This window comes from Manacus candei, unplaced genomic scaffold (assembly GCF_025592945.1).
Source record: "Manacus candei isolate 608988 ecotype Guabito, Panama unplaced genomic scaffold, ASM2559294v1 h1tg000015l, whole genome shotgun sequence".
Lineage (NCBI taxonomy): Eukaryota > Metazoa > Chordata > Aves > Passeriformes > Pipridae > Manacus > Manacus candei.
Genome location: NW_026138063.1, coordinates 14,326,255 through 14,348,181, shown reverse-complemented (window position 1 = coordinate 14,348,181; position 21,927 = coordinate 14,326,255). Strand labels below are relative to the sequence as shown.

The 21,927-nt window shown below is 37.2% G+C and overlaps 1 long non-coding RNA gene across 1 annotated transcript in view; it reads right to left on the bottom strand.

Moving 5' to 3' along the window:
• Positions 1-8,775: 8,775 nt before the first annotated feature.
• The window catches only part of LOC127468339 (uncharacterized), a 36,380-nt gene continuing 23,228 nt past the window's right edge, over positions 8,776-21,927 (bottom strand). Inside the window, exons 5-6 of the long non-coding RNA XR_007903525.1 lie at positions 14,774-14,830; positions 8,776-8,891 (exon numbers count right to left, since the gene is read on the bottom strand). This is a non-coding gene — a long non-coding RNA (uncharacterized LOC127468339). The remainder of the gene's footprint in view (positions 8,892-14,773; positions 14,831-21,927) is intronic.

Genomic DNA, 21,927 nt, shown 5'->3' with positions numbered 1-21,927 from the left:
AACCTTCTGAAGGTTGCTTGTTTGGGGCATAATATACACTCTGTAATGTTGTGGTTTTTTCCTCAGAGCCAGACAGTGTTCTTGGTACCCCGTGGTCAAAACAGTATTGCTATTCTTATAGAAGAGCATGACTATTTTGACAGGAAAAATATATTATTTTAGGTGTGTAACTATGATTTAATAAGACAGAAAGAAGAAGATGCATCCCCTTCTTACATATCCTTGTGTGCTTGGCAGGGAACTCGTTCTTTCCTCCTGTTGTGTTGAGGATCAGTTAAGCAGGGAGAATTTACCACTCCTTGACCATGACTCTTGCTAACTCACGTGGCTTCAAACTGAAGATGGAGGGGAAGGGGGACTGGATTTCTGAAAAGGTTTAAAAGAATTAACCCTCCTTTTTAAGTGCTTCTGAGGAATATCAACTAATAAATTAGCAATGTCAGTCATGGTAGCAACTAAAAAGTCCAAGAAAGTAGAGCTTGCTGCATCCCCAGTGTATGGGTGGAGGTATAGACTGGGAGATGGATTAAGTGAATTAGCACATGGTGAAGTCAGAAATTGTATCCAGCTCTCTTGTACTCAAATCCTACTCCAAGAGGCCTCTCACTTCTGCTCCTTTTGAAAATACTGGTGTTATGAGCCAGCATTAATTTTTCTCTTCTTTCATTGCCAGGACAGAGCTCCCTGGAAATGCTTTGTAACCTTCCATGCTGCTCCAAGTCTTTATAGCCCTGGACATATTCAAGCAGAGCTTTGAAGGAGACCTTCATAGACTAACTCTGTGAACTGTGGAAATAAGGGAAATTCAAAACAGCGAAGTAAGGAAATGGAAATATAATGGGTTTGTAAATTAAGGCTATGGCAGTCTTTGCAAGCTGCCTGTTGCTCCCAGGATTAATTTTTGACTCTTCACAACTTTCTGAGCTGCAAGAAATCATGTGGATTCTAGCTTCCAGATTTGCTCTCGTGTCCTAGAAGCTTCTTAAAGCTTCTTACCCTGAGTTTGTTTAGCATCTTTTGTGAAAAGATGCTGTCTCCTCTCTTCCTTGCTGACCCATTGATTTCTGAAAGTATTAGAACAAAAATAATTAATCTCTGAAAGGAATTTTAAAAAAAGCGTGTAATCATAGAACGTGAATATTAAATAGCCACAATCCTCCCCTTGTAGAGGCCATTTCTTGAGTGGGAATGTAGGGAGGGTCACTGTATCTAAAGAAAAAAAATGATACCTAAACGTGCACTTAGGAGAGGTCTCTCTAACTATAGGCAAAGTATGAAATAAAGGGGAAACAATCTTCATTAGACAAGAGTGGCTTATGCTTTCCACGGTCCTTTCACTCCCTGTTGTGTTTCCCAGCCTCTGCGGAAACCAAAGCTCATCTGTTCTTTCCCTGAGGTCTTCAAGGGACTGATTGTTTTTCACAGTACAAAGACATACTTCATTTAGCTTTTGGGGGCTTTCAGTGGTGCTGTGAAGTCGCTTGTATATTCGGAAAAGTACACCTGTATATCTCTGCAGGATCACATTGTTTCATTACTGCTACAGCACAGTAAGACTGCATCTCGGATCACTCCCAGGCAAATCTGGCTTGTTTCACATAAAAGTAGGGTCTCCCATAAACCACAGCTCAATTTAGAAACATACTCAGGGACTGTTACCTCTTATAAGGTAAGGAAGGCAGTGAATAGTTTCACTCAATCAGAACAAAACAAATAAAAAAACCCTTCCCTGAAAACCCACGACATTAGTGCAATAAGCCTCAAGGCTTCAGTAACTTTTGCTCCTCTCAATTGTCTGTGACTTTGTTAGAGGATTCATTAGTTAAGGTTAATGAGTGCTTGCCTATACACTCTCATCTTCATAACTAACACACCAGCACTTGTCTCAGAGCATTACAGTGACATTACATCAGCCCACATAGTGAACTGTGATTTATTAGGCTGCAAAACAACAGCAGTGTAAAACTAGTTAGAATGGATACAGGGAGGAGAAAAAATATTGGACTCTCATTTCATGTATTTCCTTAGGAGGGGATATAGACATTCTGTCCAGATCAAGGCCCCTCTATACTCTGTGCTTTATCTTTATATTCAAAATACCATGTAGGGCAGGCTGGATTTTATGACTGTACGTTAAAATTCTCCTGTCAATTTACATGAATGTTGAAGGAGGTGTCAAAACTCTTTAAATTCAAGGTAGGGACCAACTGACAACTTCATACCCATAAATTCAAATATGGGGAGGTGTAACATTAACTTTAGTTGAAGAGTGCAGGGACTGCAAACTGAAGAAGTGCTTAACTGCTCTGATGGATCACTGCCTCCTTCTTCCCTGTTTTACATCAGACTGGTACAGTTGAATTGAACAAGAAAGACAGAGTAATGTAGCCACAGTTCATGGACAGACTGCAAATTTAACTTTTTAAGACAACCTCCCCTTTGACTTAAGTCAGTGTTGGCAGCTTAAATTAAGTAGAAGGATGTTTTTTGTAGCTTTATGTTCCTGTGCTTCAATCAGACCTGGAGAGAGTCTCTCAAAAGAAATATCGGAATGACTGGAGACATTTTGAGTCACTGGTGCTGCAGGAGAGATGGTGCTGTGGTACAGAAAGTGCTTGGTACCTGCTGTGGTACAGAAAGTGCTCAGGGGGTAATCAGGTACTGAAAAGGGACTGATGCTGGAAGCCCTGACTGACATTAGCTTTCCTCACCAAAAGACCTGCTCCAATATCGAGGGCTTCTCTGAAGTACACATCTTAAAATAGCCTGTTGCAAAGGGTAAAGAGTACCCCAAGAAATGTTTAAAAAAACAGAGATAAGAAAGCAGTGAATTATTTTGCCCTTCTCTCATGTTGTTCTACAAAAAATGGACAAGTTGCTTAAATACATTATTTTGGTAAGTATTTTGATGTTTAATCACTATTTTGCAGGTTATTCTGTTAGATAGGTGTAGCCTCTGGATGTACTGCAATCTAATTGAGAAAAATTAATTCCCAAGTGTGGCTTCCTTGTGCCATACAAACCACAGCAGTAAATGTTATTGCCATCAACTTTGGTTGTCCTTTCAGTGATTTTCATGTAGGGGCTTTGTGCAGCCAAAATTATTTCCCAATCCTTTGTGAAAATAAAAAAGCAAAGTCAAGAAAATAACGTTATATGAAAGCTCAATCACAAGGGAATATTTAAAAGAGTTGAAAAGTTCCTGTAAGCTCCCCAAGATCATAGTGGAGTTAAAAAGAGGAGGACTGGATGGACCTCAGATAGAGTCAGGTAAAATTATTCAAGAAGATAAGTGATATTTTCAACTTCAGAAAAGTGAGCATGCACATTTGGAGAGTACTGCTGTTTCTTTAAACATTGGTTAAGAAAAAAACATGCTAATAGTGTGAGATCTACTGATAAATTCAAGAAATACAATTTTGTACCTAATGCAGGAAACAAGCCTGACATTTCAATGAATGCCCACAGCAGTAGGTTGAAAAGAATAGGTAGATAGCTTTATCCATTACCAGCTGTCTTTCTTGTCCCTGGTCTTTTAGAGCAGTCAGAGTTGGAATAAAAGGAGAGAATTTCTTCTTTTGATAGAGAAAGGACGAAAAAATTAACTTTATTAAAATCAGGATGCCATATCTTCATTTATTATTATCATCTTCCATTTTTCTTTTCGGCTCTAGCACAATATTTTGAGAATAGTTGGAATCAGCAGAGTAAAACTTCAAGCAAAAGAAAAGGTCATTCTGTAGAAATAAATATCAAAAATAGGTCAGTAACCTGTATCATAAAGCCTTCTTTATGCTGCTCTGGTAGTGGTAAAGGTTATTAAGGACCCAGGAAGAGTCCCAAAGGTTACCCCTTTGGAAAAAAATCACCATCACTGGATCGACATTGTTCCACAGCATTGCATGGAAAGCAGGGTTCTTCGAAACATAATGAAGCATGGAAAGAAGAGGAGGAGAATGGCAACCTTCAATCTAAAATAATGGAAAAAAACTCCATTCTCTTAAGCAGTTTTAGTGCATCTCTCTAGAGTGCTGAGGTTGTCAGGGGGATTGTGTGGTAGAGCAGAGAACAGGGAAACACTGGTTCTCTGTTTTTAGGCAGGTGGCCTGCAAAATTGTTCTTGCTGCATTTGCCCCCTTCCAAAACAGGTCTTGTTTTAAAGTTGACTCGGTAGCATATGTGTCTGTGCCTTTCTTAATGTCAGCTATAGAAATTTCAGTCTTTACAGACTTGAGGCTGCAAGCCTGCTTAGGTAGAAATTCATGCCTATTTTGCATTTTGTTTCCTTCTGTATCAATGGGAAAGTTAGAGGGCATGTCTGAAGTGATTTGGTTTCTCAGGACAGATGCAGCCCAGCTCCTGATAAGACTGAGGTTCATGGGCAGTCACTAGCAGAGTAAGGATAACTGTTACATGTGCTATTGGTTGAACTCTGCAGTACACCTGCAGAGACAAAAGAAAACCAAGTCCAGATCTGGTGCACAAGAGTTACTTCTCTGAATGGTATGTCATTTATTCAGAAATATGCATAACACTGCATGGGGAAGTGTCACTGAGTGAGATGGAAGGCCTAAAACCCCATTAGTCCCCTAGTAAATCTGCTTTGAAGACAGTAAGGGCTAATCTGATCTATTGAACTTGGTACAATATTCCCCCAGGCAGATGATTTACAGTGCCTTCAAGTGCAAGTGCAGATCATTGCTGCTGCCCCCGGGGGTCAGAGAGGCAAAGCTCTGGCTGCTCAGTTTTCAGAGCAGTGGTACGTTTGAATTCTTGGTTTCAGTCGCAGTGAGAGGTTTTTCATTTGGGTTGTACTTATTTTCTTTAAACTTTAATAACATGAATTAATCACCCAAGTCAGATTTCTGCCTGCTCTGTTCAAGAAGGACTAAAGGACATTGATGCTGTGAAATCTGAACTGTAATCTAAACAGTGTTCAGTTTCAAGTATCAGAATAAATATCTCTGTGCATCTGAGCTTAAACTATGATTCTTTCCCTCCTGACACTCCTCTGTCAAATCCATTGTCTCTCCCACATTGACAGGAAGCCTTTGACTCACGTACTGGAAAGCAGAGCAGCATCATACACGTGTGTGAAACTGGTCAAAGACAGCTGTGACTTTACTAGAGACCTGCACACTTCCAAAAATTGAGAATAACTGTTGATGGCAAATGTACTGTGCTGAATAAAACTTGGGTCCTGGGCCTGATGGTGCAAGGCAAGAACCTGATACTGCCACCAACAGGACCAGAGAAGAGTGATGGCTCTGGGGACCTCCCTGCTCACCCAGACACTCAGCTCCTGTGGCACAGGCTAAGCCCAAAATTGATGGTTTAAATAATCCCTGCTAAACTTGTTGAGCTCTGCTATGAGCAGGATCTGTCCTCTTGTTGCAAGACATAGAAGAAAAAATGTATGATTCACCTGGACTCAGGGGACTGACATGCCTTTGTATTATCATTGTTGCTGCAAAAGTCAACTCTTATTTGTGCCACACAAATTTTCAGACTGCATTAGCATCTGTGTGATGCTTTGCCATGCTCACTGCTGAGCAAAGGTTATTGCATCCTGTGTAAAATCAAGAGGTGCACTACACTGGAAAAATGTTATTTTGCATCAACAACCATCTTGAACCCGCCCATGTCAGTCTCCAGACTGTTTCTGGGACAGAGCCATGCTATGTTCCTCCTCATGGCAAAATCACATAAATAATAAATAATGAAGAAAAACTGGGAACGGGCTCACATAGGATTCAGATTTCTGATTCTGAAGCCTTTATCCAGTCAGTGGGAAAACTGCTGTTCTTTTTTGAACATTGTGTAAAATAAGAGTTTATTTACAGATAAAGAAATAACAGAAGAGTGCAATGGTATAAAACTTCACATACTGACTCTACTTCCTCAGAAAGAGTAGGTAGTCTGTTTATTTTTGTTGTTCTTTTAACTTTGTTTTTTACTCAATAGTGACAATATTTTTTATCTTGTTTTGTTGTTTGAAGCTGAGAACCCTTTCATAGGCTGCATGCTTGGTGCCACTTGAAGATGGAAATTTATGTGGTATACATTTTTTCTCACTATGTCTTTTTGGCTAACCTTCTTCATAAAATCTCTGTCCAAAAGCCAAATATAAATTTAAAACACTAGCTTCAGTGCTGATGATTGAAGCTGCTGAACCAGTGGATGTCTCTATGACACAGGCATATCATATTCTGGTTTCAACCTCTGAATACATGAGCTTCTTTTCCCCCCCCTTCAAAAAGGTGTGGTTGGCCAGTGGAAGTTCTGTCCTGCAGCTCCTATTGCTGCCAGTTTCTCGTGTAGTAAAGTCTATGATTCCAGTGGTGCTGTAAACTTCATCACTTCTGAAGGCATTTCTGCACATGCTGGACTGTAAAGTGACACTTGCCAGGTGGTTTCTGTGCTCAACTACATCTGCTTTACCTCTCATAACTTATTCTGATTGTAAATGCTGTTGGTCCTGGCCCTGAGCCTCGCTCTTACTTTGACCATTGATTAATGAGTGCAGTTTCTGAAGTCTACTCTGAAATTACACCTAGTTACAGTGCTCTGGGTGAGGTAGAGAGGACTTTCACACTGTTCCATATTGTCTATGATTTCAGGCAAGAAAATATTACATTACCAAGCACAGTATCTCTTATTTATTGGATGACTCCCCTTGGTTTTTATAAAAATTGCTGGAAAAATTAAATGGAAATTTCTTAATTTTTAGGCCTATTTTGGGTCTTGAAAATTTCAAGGCAAATTTGTTTAAAATGCCAAAATATTTTAAATGTGCTGTTTCAGAAGTACCACAGGTCCTTGGAAATATCCCTTCATGGAAAGTAGCCTTCTAAATGTTTAACAGATGATAATAGGATTCAGACTCTTCAGGCTAAGAGCTTTCAGAAGTTTATTCAGTTTGTTTATCCAGGTAGAGAAGGGACACAGCATGTAATTGAATAAACAATGGTTTAATTAATTTTTCAGTCTTGCAGTATAGCTAATTTGTACATGTGAATGATAACCTGTTTGGCAGATGCTGGTTTCAGATCATAAAGAGACCAAAGAAACAAAAAGTGGCTTTTCATTCCCCTCTGTACTTTACTACTAAAGAAAGTATTATAAATCTTCCAACTTTTTTATAGATAATACAGACATATTATGAAGCTGGTTGTGAAAATAGTTTGTCTTTCACTTCAACAGGAACTATACCCTTTCCTGGGGGAAGGCAGATTGAGTGTCCAGACCTGGTTTGCACAGCACTTCCAGCAGCTCCCTAGGAATATGGGCTTATTGGCAGACCCGACCAGCTGTAGGGGCTGGTACATTGCCTGGGTATATGTGTAGACACTACCAGGCTTTGGTTGGGTTGGCAGGGTTGGATGAAGCACCATGGAAACATGGCCAACTTTTTTTTGCTTTCTCCCTTCTGAATACAGGGCTGGGAATAAGAGAGACGTCTGAGCAAGAGGAATTTGGCCGTTCCTACATCTAATACGCAGTTTCAAGCTTTGGGGTTGTACTTTTGGCTTGGGTTTTCGCTTGTTTGTTTTGTCTCTTTCTACCGAAGCAAACAGAGCATTTGTAAAGTGCAGATACATTCTGAAAAAACCACAATAAACAGAAAGAAAATCACAATAATTAGAAAGACTGAGTTAAGGTCAAAGATAGAGTTGGTTAAAGTCATCACTCAAAGTTGCTCTGTAGTTTTCCTGTGCTGCAGCACAGCTTCTCAGCCTTATGCTGGGCACTGCCAATCCTGTTTGCTTGATTGTCTTTCTCCACGTCTTAGTCTTTTTTTAGAAGTCCTGAGCCCACAGCTGCATGAAGAAAGAATATACAAACACTAAGACTTCATAATAAATACAAGGTTGGTTTCAAACCTCGGTCAGGCTGAAGGAATCACACTGAGAGCTTAAAACCTCCAGTTTTTGTCGGATTTGTCTTACAGTGCCATTTTTAGGATCCTGATATTTTTACCGTTTTTAATTTGTTCTTTGGCAGTGATTTCAGGAAAAAAGGCAAGCATGAATTATCGAGAAAGTGCAGTTCCTGACACAGGTGGTGTGACTGGAGGATCATAGGGGTAATTTAGCAACTAGTATGAAAAGACCTTGTCAGGAATGTTCAGGCTGTGTTTACATTGCCCTGTATGTTTTTCAGCTCCATTGATATGGAAATACAGTGAAGATCTAACTGCAAAAAGAATTTGGATGAGTGTTAATTGAAATAAATAAAGAAAGCATCAGCAAAGATTTTTTCATTCTAATCAGACCAAGCATGTCAGAAAGTCATTGGTTATGCAGATTACATCATCTGGTAGCATCTGTAGATCACATGGATTGAAAACAAGCAAATCGTTTGCAAAGAATTAGAATAATAGTAGGTGTAGAAAGTCCTAAGCAAGTTTTAAGTCTCCAGGAAAGGTGTTTCTGGCCTGCACCATTCTGAACAATAATCAACTAATACCACAACTAATCACTCTCTTAGTAAGATCTGCATAAGAGAAAAGTAACAGAGGGGATCTCTCATCTCCTTCCAGAGCCATAAATTTTGGGAAAGAGCGAGCATAAGGACACATCCACAGATGTGCAACAGCAGCCAGAAGCTAGGAAATTGAGGAAGATGTTGGCTCAAAGCATAAAAGTCAAACTTAAGGCTCAGCAAGCAAGATGTTAAAAGTGAAAACCAGCCCCCACCTACCACGTGGCTGATACGGAACTGGGAGTGGAAGCTTTTGAAGTGTTGGCTGGATCTCTGGTGGGAAGGCTGTGTTCTCTCCACCCATTCACTGGAAAAGCCTCTGGTGTTTGCTGTTGGCTTTACTTACTTCTGGAATATCCTTTGTGCTAATAGATTTGTCTCTGGCCCAATACAGTAAGAAGTTTCTTCTGAAAAAGAAAAAAGGCAAAACCAGAAACAACAAAACCAACAATTAAAACCACAATAATAGGATTTAGAAACAAAACTAAATAAGTTTGTAGGAGCAGACTGGCTGTTAACCTTTTCTGTACACAGATTGTTGTGATTTATTTTTGGAATATGTCACTAAGCTCTAGGTTTATTCATGAATACTCTGAGAAATTTACTTTCCTTTTATTACAGGACAGAAGATCCCACAACTCTCTGATCTTTTCTTTCACTTTCTGCCTTATAGTTTGAAAGACTCTTTTTTTTTTTCCTGGCTCCCCTGAGTTATATTGCTTGGCTTTTTACAGAAGTACAATTTCTGTGCACCAAACTCTTCTCACATAATATAACTAAATCCATATGTCCAATTGATACAACTCAACACAAAACTCTGGCAGATGCCCTCTCAGAATCTGGCTACCACTTTGGCATTTTTCAGCCCATGCAGTTTTTTAAGAGATTTTTGCACATGCAGCTCTAACATTTGGCAGTGGGAAATCAGAGCACCTTCTTTCCTGCTGTAGATCTTGAACCATATTTTAAAGACTTGGTTCCCAGTTTTTGCATTCAAAGCACAGTGACTTAAAAATTAGCTGTCCTGTTTTCCTAGTCCTTCCTGTTTTTTAAAGACATGCTAAAAATTTGAAGACATTTGTTTAAAAAGGTATGGAAACGTCAGCATTTTCCTAATGTTCCTCTGTCCTAATTCAATTGCTTTGAAACACAAGTTGGATCAGAAGATGGTACTTGGTTGCAGATGTTGTTCTGATTCTTACTAAGCTACATGAGAGCTGAAGAAATGGAAGCAGTGGACTGTGGGTTGTGTTTGTCCATTACATTTCGCAGCAACTCATCTCCATCAAAATTAGCTCTGCCAGTTTTCTGCTTTTGATTTAGACAGAAAAAGGCACAACAGTATTCAAGCTCCTGCAACAGTCAAAGTCTGTTCAGTTTCCTTATCTGAAGGCTGCCATTTTGGTTCATATGCCTGTGAAATAAAGTTCTGTTTTCATGTGTCCTTGTTCTATGACCAAAATCCGTAAATGAAAAAGATTAAACACTAAAAGACGAGCTCACAACGTACTTCTACGGCACTGAGCCTGAAAAAAAAGTCAAGCTGTAAAAACTGTCTGAGCTACCAAAAGGAGTTGTGAGGAAGTATGAGTGTTTTCAAAGATATTTGGAGAGAATACGTGTTTATATAGTAAATTAATTTCAAACGAAAGCAATTTATCTTGTCTGAAAATTTGCATGGGTTTAATGCAATTGAATTAGAAAAACAAGAACAGGATACTTGAAAATTCTTACATATTTAAAAGCAGCACTAGACACTTTCTATTTTAGAACAATATTTAATTGCTTTCTGTAAAATGCATTGGCAGGACAGTCATCTTCTCACCAGCAGGTAACAACAGTTCCAAAAAATGTGGTTTCTCCAACGTAGCTGTAGGAACTGTTGCTACCTAGAAACTAACATGGTCATTAATCAAAACAAAAAGAACAAACTGTTATATAAAACAATAATTTTGCCAGGCAAGTACTTTGAGTCTGCCTAAAACAGATGATCAGAACATACTATTCAGTTCTTGGTTTATTGTCTCCATAAAAGCTTGGAAGAATACATGTCTGGTCCAGTAATTTTTTTTTTCCAGGCACAAATATAATGGACTTCTGTAAGTGGTTTCAGGGATTTTTTGGTGGACTTTTTTTGTCTGTTGATTGTTAGGTTTGGGGGTTCTTTTTTGGTTGGTTGGGTTTTTTAATCTTTCTAGTTCTTGAAACATTTTTACCTTATTGTGTCTGGTTTATTGCTGTGGTGGTTCAAGCACATGCATTGTCCACCTTGATTGCATTGGAAGTGCTGGAAAGGAGTGAACACCAATGGGAAGTTTCACTGAGGGTGTTATTATCAATAGGTATGTTGCTGGTGATAACATGGAAATGTTTAGGATGATCTGAAGTAGTCTTAAGGATAACAGGGTGAAAACAAGCAGAAGGAAATTTGTGCTGATTCTTAGGGAAAAATACTCTTCGTATTGCATCCTGTTAAATTCCACAAAAGGTCACTAGGGAACAGGGGCTTGGAGTCATCTCAGACTGAAATTTGAGGTTCATTTGCAGGAAACTGTTTTGGCAGGATAAGGGACCCTTCTGATCCAAGATTAATCTTAACATTTATAGCAAATGTTGTGATTCCATGGGCCTTACTGAGCACTGGTACCTTTCTCAGTTTGAATGTCCAAGTGCCATTTCAAACCAGCACTGGGAATCCCTATTCACTGGTGATAATACCATTCATCTGGAAAATATTAATTGACCTGAGAGACGTTTCAGAGACTAAGGCACTATGGTGTTGTCTTAGGAAGTATATAAATTATATAGATCTTTCTTACGTAGAGGTCTGTAATTGGAGCTCAAGCAGCCAATTTTCTCCTAACTTACAGTAAATGGGAGAGAAGAAATAAATTAGTTAGAAACCTGAGCTTGAATAAGAATTTATTTGGTTAGAAATAATTCAATAGTCACTCAACTATTTATTTTGGGTTTGTATTCCATTTCAGAGGCTGTACAAAAAGGGAGTACAGGAATTGAATTAATGGAAAAATAAAGTGAAATTCAGATATGGTATTGTAAAATGTTTAATATTAATATTGTACATTTATCCTACATGGGCTACTTATTGGTTCCAGTAAGCTGCTTCTTTCATCCCTGTTATGCTCAATTTGATTTTGCTATCCCTTTTTTATAGGGATACATTTTTAAATTATGTGCTAGTTTACTTGTGACTCCTGCTCTCCTAAATAGTTGAAGATTTGGAAAACCATGTCTTACTTTTTCTACTCCTTCACAGTGTTGTAGAGGCTGAAGAAGTATTTTCTAATTTCAATTTCAATTATTTTTAGGCTAAAGGAGTGACTGAACACAGATTACCTCCTCCTGGTCCTCCCCCAGGCAATGTACCACTGGCAAAAAGAGAATACTCTAAATTCCTTTGCTGTACAGTGATCTTTGTGTCTGTTATAACAAAGGCATTATAAGAAGTTTTTAAATATTAAAGAATGCAAGATTTTTCTTGTATAGAATCTGCACAGCTAGAGCATTATAAAAAAAGGATTTATAAGGCTCTTTGCTCATTTGCTTGATAAAACTAACAGAAACACTCAATAAAAAAGAAAAGAGCTTACTCGATTTGGTATGCATACCAGGATGCTTGGTAAGCTGCCCAGGTGGTAAAAGAGTGTGATCCTTTCTATGGCATTCTTGTGAACGATACCTTGCATTGCATCCTGGTTAGAGAGAAATATTTTTGGATATTGTTTTGAAGAAGTGAGGTGGCAACCTTCAAAGTAATTTCTTTGAAAAATCTGGCAGACATTTTTGACAGTACCTTGCTTTTATTATTGTAGAGCATTTTTCTGATGAATCAATGTAAGTTACTTACAAAGGAGTTCCATTCTATGACTCTTTGAGGTTAGTTTATTTACTTTTATATTAATAAAAAGCAGCAGAGAAAAATCATGAATGTGTTAGTTTCCAATTCATATATTATAGCATCATAAATAATGCTATATCAAGTTGTTACTTAAAGCAGATGTACTTTTATATAATAAGATTAGACTTTGTTAAAACTGATGGATAGAAAACCTGCCTTCACCTCTCCCTCTTGCTGTCATCTTTGTTCAGTGTTTGGAAGCCAGTGACCTGTAAGAGTCTCTTAGAAATCCCAATGTGATATGTAGGAAGCAGTCAAGTGTCACTGCTGGTCTCTGGCTTGTACAGCTTCTCAAATCCCACAGATGTGATTTAAACAGCTCTAAACCTGCTTTTACACAACACTTGTAAGGAAGCCAAATTGCCCTTTTCTAAAGCCTTGAATTCATAAAAGACACAACTGGTATAAAGCCACCTTGAGTCTTCTTAATACTTGTTCAGCCTTAGGCTAAATACAACTCACCATGGCTGAGCTCTCTGACTGTATCTAAAAATGCTTCAATGAATAAGATCAAGTCTTTTCTGAATACTTCTAGATATTATTTTCTGGTATCTTGAGAAACTTTTTTTTTACTTATTGTGATCAGTATAATCCAAAAGTGACTACTTTCTTTAGGTTTACACTTACATACCTTTAGCTTCAAATCTGCTCAAAAATAACATACTGTTGGATAATATGGTGCATAAAAATCATTCTGCCTTTGAACTTTATTTGACCTATCAAATTACTAGTAAAAATCACTTGTAGTCTGAGCTTACAAAGATAACAGACTGAGGTTTTCAGTCAACTTGTACAGCAAGCTCTGTGACATTGACTTAAAACACTCTCTGACCATTTATTCATTACCAAGAAATCAAAATAGTTTGTTATTCAAATGAGCAAATGTAACAATACATTATTACTGTCAATTCAGTAGCTTCCCAGCCCATTTCTAAATTAACAGGTTTAACAAACTAATTTTCTTCCTAGAGAAGTTGGCCCGGAAAAAAAAGCAAAACAAAACCAGACCAAAATCAAATAAACAAATAAACACCACAACCCCCCCCCCCAGTGGTATTTAGAGTTATGAGGCAAATTTACAGAAATGTGGCATGCATTTATACACTGAAAGAGATGGAAGATAAAAGCACAGACTGTAGGACCAGAACTTCTTGACTCAAACCAGAATTCTTAGACTAAATCAAAATGAGTAGTTAGGTGTTTGATAGATATAAACTAGCATGTAATTACCTGTACCAGACAACATAATTTGATATTAAACCCTTTAAAGAGCTTTCTTTATTTTTATGGATATAATCTGAAAGGATTGCAGCTCTTATCCTCACCTTTATGTTGACTGCAGCTCTATGGAGTAGTATTTAGTTCTGCCTTTAGCAAAGTTCTATTGTGTTGTTGTGCAACGTTGGTGTTGCTAACTGATCTCCTTCTGTATCCTGATAAAATGAGTGCCACTGGCATCAAAAGGTTCTTATCATGAAAGTATCGTGAAAATAATATTTAATTAAATGGCATTTGTAGTGTATTTTTTCTCTTTCATTGTTCCTTCTGTAATTACCTTTCTTCCTCCTTAGTTATGTAGAAATTTCAGTCCAAGAAGCACTGGATGAGGCTCCAGAGGCAGCAGTTGAAAGGAATAGTCAGAGAAGCACTGGAAGGACATCCCACCAGCAAATATGGAGATCTGACCTAGGTACTTGTATGTCTGTCAGTTTGTCTGTCCAATGTAGACACATATCTCCAATCAGAGTAAACTGGCTTATGTATTTTTTACTCAGAAGAATATTATGAAGAATATATTATCTTCTCTGGTTGCTTCATGTAAATAGGCCACTGTTGAGATGGGACAGAAGGAAGGGGTGTAAAGCAAATGTATATAATTGCCATTTCCACTCTCCCATGGGCAGTAGTGTCTGTGTGAACTCAGAGTTTGGAAGTGCTTGGAAAAGTGTAGGTAATCCTGTGCATCACCAAGTACTCATTGCCAGTGGGGTTCCCATTTCTCCTCATTCTAAGAATTTCTGCAAGTCTAGGAAATAAGCTCTATTTCATTACAGTTTATAACTAGATTTTTTTCATCATAAAGTTTAGAAGATTAAGTATTTCTGCAATAAAATTAATCTTTGTTTATACATTCTATTGCATGTGCTAGTTTTTCTTATTACAGGAATTAACCTCTAGTACCAAAACTCACCATAAACTGTAAAAATTAAAGAGGACACTAAAAACATAGTATTAAAAAAGACATAAATCAAATTAAAATTAACAATAAGTTTTCTAGTTGAGCTGTTTATTGCCATTCATATTAAATTTTATGGGAGAATAAAAATGTCTGTTATTTCTGTGCATCTGACCATAAAATTGCAAACTTACCCATTAGTTAGAATAATGATGTTCAAAGCAAACATGCATTCTGAATGACCAAACCATCTGAAATTTAAAAATATTTGAAATTAATGACATGGAAAACAATATATTTAAAACAAATCTATACAAAGTTAATATATTTCAATGTAAGTAGGTTAGGCACTATCAAATATTAGATTACAAATTGTTATCTGCAATAAGAAATCTCCATTAGCATCATTTACAAGAAGCCTTTCACAGAAATACACTATTCAGAGTAATTAAATCTCTTGAGTCACAAGTATAGCAAGTATCTGAAAAGTGATACATAATCGCTGGCAGAAAATTTGACAATGACAAAAAAACCCCAATAAAGTAGCAATTGGTAATGGTGCTAGGTAAGTCCTACAGCTCAGCTTCAGTGAGCAAGCATGTTTACTGAAACAGTGCAGATTATGGTTTCTACAGAAGAAGAAACCTTTATGACTAAATACTCAAGTTTGTATATTCAGTAGATGTTTGCTGTTTTAGCTGTGTTGCTGTTCTATGTGTCCTGAGTTTTTATTTGAGTCTGGGAATTGAAAAGCCTCAAAAAATTTGAAGTAAGTCAAACTGGTTTTCACATCAAAATGTAAAAGGGGCGAGTTTCACAAGGTTGCAATAGGAAGCCAAAATCAGAACTGTTATTTCTAAGCCTGATACCAAGGCAGTCGTAAGGATCTGAAACCTGTGATATGATTTGCACCATATCCACTTCTTTTTGAAACTAGATAAGTTTTCAGTAATCTTCTATTTATTATGTGCTTTCTCAAATTCTAATATTTAGCCTCTAATATTGCTCTTGTTAAAACATCCTGTTGTTACAGAACTTTACTTTGTGATGATTCACCACACCAAGATGTCTTTCTGTTGAATTATGACAGTGTTGCTGAGTCTTCATTCTTTATTTCATGACATATTTAAAGATAAATAGTTCCTACCTGAAAAGCAAATTCTTTTATGTGACTAAAATACGTGATAACCAGCTCAGACTAATTCATTCCTCTGTGACCTTAGGCAGGACAGTTCAGTTCTCTGTAGCTAACATTCTTATCTATAAAATGTGAATGGTATCACTTCATTTGTTATCTAAAAAGAAAGCAACTACAGAGCTTTTTGCCTCTAGCACTGTGATAATGCAAATCTGAGCGGCATTACTGTTCATGATCAAAGAAATTAAAAAGTACTACATGGGACTAAGCAAGTGTTTTACACCTAGACACAAGCACTTCAACCTTTGAGTACTTACACAGAGATTTGGGAGTTTGTTATTTACTAGCTTAAGACAACCAAACAGTTGGTTTTCTATTCATTACTGAACCTGCCACGTAAAGAGTTCAATTTGCAAGTGCATTGCATTTGATTTGCTTGGTGAGGGGAACAAAGATCTCAGTCAACAGGGTCTCTGGAGAGGTGCCTGTGAAGTCTAAAATGCCTTTAGGAAAACTGCAAAATCTCCAACCTGTCCATTTCCACCACATCGAGAAATTCCACACCAACAGCAGCATGACTGGGCTGCAGTCATCTGTATGAGGAGTTTGTTTTCTGAGGTGTGAGCCTGATGAATATTCTTCATTTAACAGTGTTTTTTTATGATTTAACATTGTTGTTTTAGTTTTCAATATTTACACCTTTCAGAAAATTGAGTGTTGGTAAACGCAAAATAGGCACAAATATCTTTCATGTCTCTAAGTGGGGAGAATGATAAAGGCCATAATTTGGTTTTAATTTTTATTGTCATTGTCAGTCTTGTGTATAAACCATTTCTAACTGCCTTGCTCTAAGGGGTTGGATTAATATTTTTTTTTCTCTTCTAAACTACTCAGAAATGCAGTTCATTCTTTTTCTCATTTTATGACTTTTCTATTTTTATGACTTAAAAAATTATTTATTTTTATGATATCACTTACTGTGGTATTAGACTTCCTCTAACCCACAGTTTATCTCCATCTTATCTTGCAGACTCACAGGAAAGTTCCTCCTCTCATAGGCACACTTCATCTCACATACAGATACCTCCTTCCTGCTAAGCTGTTATTAAACAACGTGTAGTTGTGCTTCTATCCATTTGAAAATCACAAAGCACCAAATACACTTAGAATGTATCAATTAATTTAACTCACAGTTTCTTCTGTAAAGGATTGTAATTGCTTAGGACAGGACACATGTCTACATGGCACTCCTAAACCTCATCATACCTTCATGTTGTGCTTTCCATGTAGTTTAGAGACATCTAAGGAAGGCTACTGTAGCCTAGTTACAAAATAAGCATGGTTCAGTTCTTACAACTTTCTTTAAAGAAAATCTAGAGAGTTATATTTATAGATAGATAATATTTTTGTAATTTGTTATTCCGACTACTTCCCAAATTTAAGCATATCTTCAGAACATTATTCTGCTGTACAGCAGGATTTTTGCACTATGTTAGCTGGAAGGATGTCTGCCTATGAGATATGCTTTGTAAAGCCTTATGTACACAGGTGAGACCCAGGTGTAAACTATTAAAATCTTTCCTTCTGGTCCTGCACTCTGGTTTCCAGGGGAGATGAAGCCAGGGCCATGCAAACTTCACCATTACTTCTCTGGTCTGACTCCTGATCTGGGTAACCAGGAACCCGAGACTCACCAAAGCAACCAGAGCACCCTGAGAAAAGTATATGGTTATCTGAATTTGGATTTTGAACTTGCATGTGCTTTCAGATAAAAAGGAACACCTTGCAGGACTCTAACTGGCACACTTAAATAATAGTAGCATTTAAAGTTCAGTTCTTTTTTTTTCCTTTATAAATTGGGCTTCATTTGGGGGATTTGATTTACATGAAACCTGGAAGAAGACAAGGTTGCTATTGTATTGCTCTGTTATTGCCATATAATGCCATCCATCATAGATTAAAAAGGTGATGGTATGATGTTTCTCTCTTTGGGTGCAATGATATTCAATATGCTTTTTGGAGAGCTGTATGGTCAAAGTCAGAGAAACCAGAGCTTTTCTTCTGACCTTTCTCATGTCCTTTCTAGAATTCTGATAGAGTGGGAAAATGACTTCTAGGTCTGTAAGGTCTTCTTAAAACAAATAAAGGGATGTGGATTTGGTATCAGATAGCCAATATCTTGAAGAACAAGAAAGCATTTAAAAGTTGGCACGGATTGAGTCTTTTATTTAAATTCTGATGTGCTGTAAATAAATTTTGAGTGCCCTAAAATCAGTGAAGTAGAACACTTCAGAAAAGTTTTAGGGATGACATTACTGTTCTCTGAAGAGATGACTTCATTTCATCACTATTTTTTCACTCCCTACCTCCAGTGTGGAAATGCTCTTGCCCAAAAAGAGAGCACCTGAGAGAGGGCAGGCAGCTTACAGTTGTTTTTGCATCCTGCTCTGGGCTGCCTTTTTTTCCTTGGTACTTTATAAATTGATCTCTGCTTATAGACAGAAAATGCCTGTGGGTTGTAAGATTGTACAGATTTAGCCTGCTTTGTATAAAAGAAAGTATAATGCAGGATTCAGTGAAAAGATAGGCAGATGGCTTTGCTTCTTGTGCTTTCCTTTTTAAAACTTAGAGAGTAACAATGCTCTGAGTGTACTGGAGAGCTTGGGATGTAGACTGGAAGATTTATTTGAAGTTTTTATTGTTGGGCTTGTTCTGCATCTGTCTGGATCCATCTGCCTAGGTCTGATCATGTCTGATCTGGGTCACAGAACCAGATGAATGTCTCTGCCCTTAGCCTGAGTTGGGAGATTTTTTAATGTACTTTTTATCTGTCCTTCACTGATGTATCTACTGCTTGGCCCAGAATATTCCCTTACAATTTTTTAAACACATTGCTCCCTTTTTGTTTTGCAGGATATACAGGGAGAAAGTCAATAGTGAATAAAATTTAGTAGCTGTTGATGTGCTACTAAATAAAAATAATTCAGTATCTATACAGCAAGTCTGGTTATCATAAGCAGACATAAAAAGCAGTAAAAATTTAATTAAACAAGTTGTATTATTGTTATCCTTCAACCTCAAATAGAGCAGGAAATAGTAATATTAAAACTGCTGAACCACATACTAGGAGATTTGCAGACATTTATGCAAGAAAATAAGTAAGATCAAAATTAGTTTTAAGTTGAACTAAGTCAATGGTTATAAAATGAAGTTGCCTGAATTATGTTCTCCCTGAAAAAAGGTATATCTCACCTGAGAAGAGACACGAAAAATAAATTACTTTGCACCATAGATATACTTTACTGTATACATATGGGAGGCACCTGTAGCTGTTCTAGGAATGCTCTGTCTAGAAGTACAGGAATATGGAAGATGATTCAACTGGTTTTTTGCTTCCACAGTCTATTCCTCTGCCAGGCTTAGTTTGAGCACAGCAGAATTGTAAGCCCAGTGCATATCACAGAATGATATTTCTGATCATTTAGAACAGAGTCTATAAAATATTCATAAAACCTCTGCAATTTGAATTAGCCTTTCAAGTAATGAAAAAATACATCAAAAGAACACAATAAATGAGGGTGTCCCTCTACTACATGTGATATGAAGCATAAGGATTTCTTTTAAATATTTGATTCATGAAAAGTAAATGAGACATTTTCTGATGCAACAATTATGGAATTTCATAGAGTATGAAAGAGTAACAGGAAAGATACTGTGTTATTGTTAACGGCTCTATTTCTTACCATCTAAACTAATGAGCACCTTTGATCTTCTCTGATTTCTTCATGCTTCGTTGTTTCCATCATTGTCAAAAGCCTGCTTCCTCACTTCCCTTGGAAAATAATCTACATAATGCAAAGTGACTGTTTGTGGAGTGCAGTGAGTATTCCACTAGCCAGGAAGAAAGGGCATCATCTGATAAAAGGAGACACATCCTTGAGACAGCTACAAAATTAGTTAATTTTAGCAGAGAGCAGATTTTTTTTTTCTGCCAGTCAGGATTTAAACAAAGAAATCATCTCACATTTGGCAAACAGTTTTGCTTCTAAAGGAAAACATAACACTGAATGAAAGGGGTTTTTTTTTCTCAGATAATGTTGTTCTTTGAACATTTTTAACTGCCTGTTTAATGAAAAAGCAAAAAAACTGAAAAACTATAATAGTTATTGTTCCAGTGACATAGGCAATGCTCATGTCATCTTTTTATGAATGCATTTTTAATTTCAGTTTTCAGATTCCTACATCGCTAATTTTTGCTTTTGGTCCCCAGACACCAGATAGCTATGTAGGAGGACACCTGCCACTTTACATATTGCTGATGTACAAGTTTGAATAAATTTCTTTGAAGCATTGATGTTGGATATTAAAATGTAAGGCTCTAATCCTATAGTGTCTCTTAAATTTGAAAGTACTTCTTAATTTTAATAGTGCCTGCCTCAAGTATACCTATATAGATATTTATAGGAACAAGACTGAAGGATTTTAAAGACTTTCGATTACAAATGTGTGTGTAGGTAGCACAGGACGATTATGTTTGAATACTTCTGTAAAAAAAATCATATTTTAAAAAAAAAACAAATTCTTATTCACAAATAGGTAATATTGGCATGGTAGATTCCAAAAAAGAGAAGACCCTACATGTGATACAGGACCTCATTCATACTGCATTTGTGCCCAGCACAATTGCCATTGGCTTCAGAGGATTTACACCCATGTGAATGACGTGTGAACCCATCTGAAAGACACAATGTTCAGGAAGGTAATTTAAAGCCTCTTCTGTCTCTAAACTGGCTGAATTTTCAAACTGCAAGCAAAGGTAAAGTACAGCTACAACATGACCTGTCCATCCGAGGTGTCCAGGTGCTCCCTACTCAGAGGCAGTAACTTGTCTGTTCTGCAGCACATCACAGCGCCCTCCCCCTGCCGAGGGCAGCCCTCGAACCGAGTCCAGCCACTCTGTGCCTTTGTCAGCGAGACAGTGCTGGCTCCCCTGGGCCTTTGTTTTTCTGAAAGTGGGAAAATAAAGCAAAGTCTGTCTTAGGAATTGATCCCAGTGGGACCAGAAAATGGACAGAGATGAAGAGGCCACAGATTGCCCACCTACTGCTCTGCAAAATATCTGACTAGAGAGAAGTTAATTCTGATATTCCTTTTTGAAACTAACCTTCCTTAAACAACAAGAAAACAAACCAAAAAAGAACCAGTTTAATTCAAAGAAGCAGTCTGAGAGATCAGCAATAAGCTAGCTTATCCCTAGAGGAAGGATAACATACTCCATTCCTCCTCTCATCATACACTCCCGGGAATATCTTGATCAATATCAGAGTTGTATGTAATATGTAAAAGAGATTACATTTCATAAGATATATTTTAAATTATACATTTCCACACACTGTATTAATATGAAATGCAATTTTATCTGATTTTAATACTTTAATGTTAGCTTCCATTATTTGCACAGTAAGCAAACGAAGAGATGCACATGAAATCTGGATTTCATTAGATAGGACATGCTATCACTTACTGACTGACATAAGTAGAATACATTAACTACAAGCATTATATAATACTTTTCTGTCCTGAGATGATGCACAGCAACACAACAGTTGAATTTAATGCTGACTGCCAAAACTCATCTCTCTTTGTTTTCTTAAAAATATAGTTCTGCAGAAGGTAAACTGACATTTTCTTTTATTTTATTCTTTTTCTTTTTTTTTTTTTTTTTGGTGGCTGTGATTATTTACTAGATTTATCAACCTTTAAAAAGCATTTGTTATTTCTTTCAAATACTGTCCTTTCAGCCTTTCATTAATTCTACTTGTAATGACCAAATAAAAATACTACACAATTCTCCCATAGCTGAGTCTTGGTGCTGTTGCTGTCAGTGGCAACTTTCTTTACCTAAATGTGTTATTATTATATCACATACAAGAGCACCAGAAGAAAGAACTAAATAGAGAAGGAGTTTGAAGAAGAGAAGTTAGCAAGGCTGGGCCCTGACCCAGGGAAATGTCTGCCTCCAGGTATTTTGAAAACCTACTACAGAATGAAATTGCTTTTTCACTTTTTAGCTCCCATGGAGCATGTTCTAAATGCCTGTGTGATTCATCAATGTCCCTGATAATTCTCTGAGACATCTACTTATAGCCTTACTAATGCTATTTTGTTCCTTGCTGCTTTCTGAGCAGGCAGGTTGGAGGAGCTGCGCTC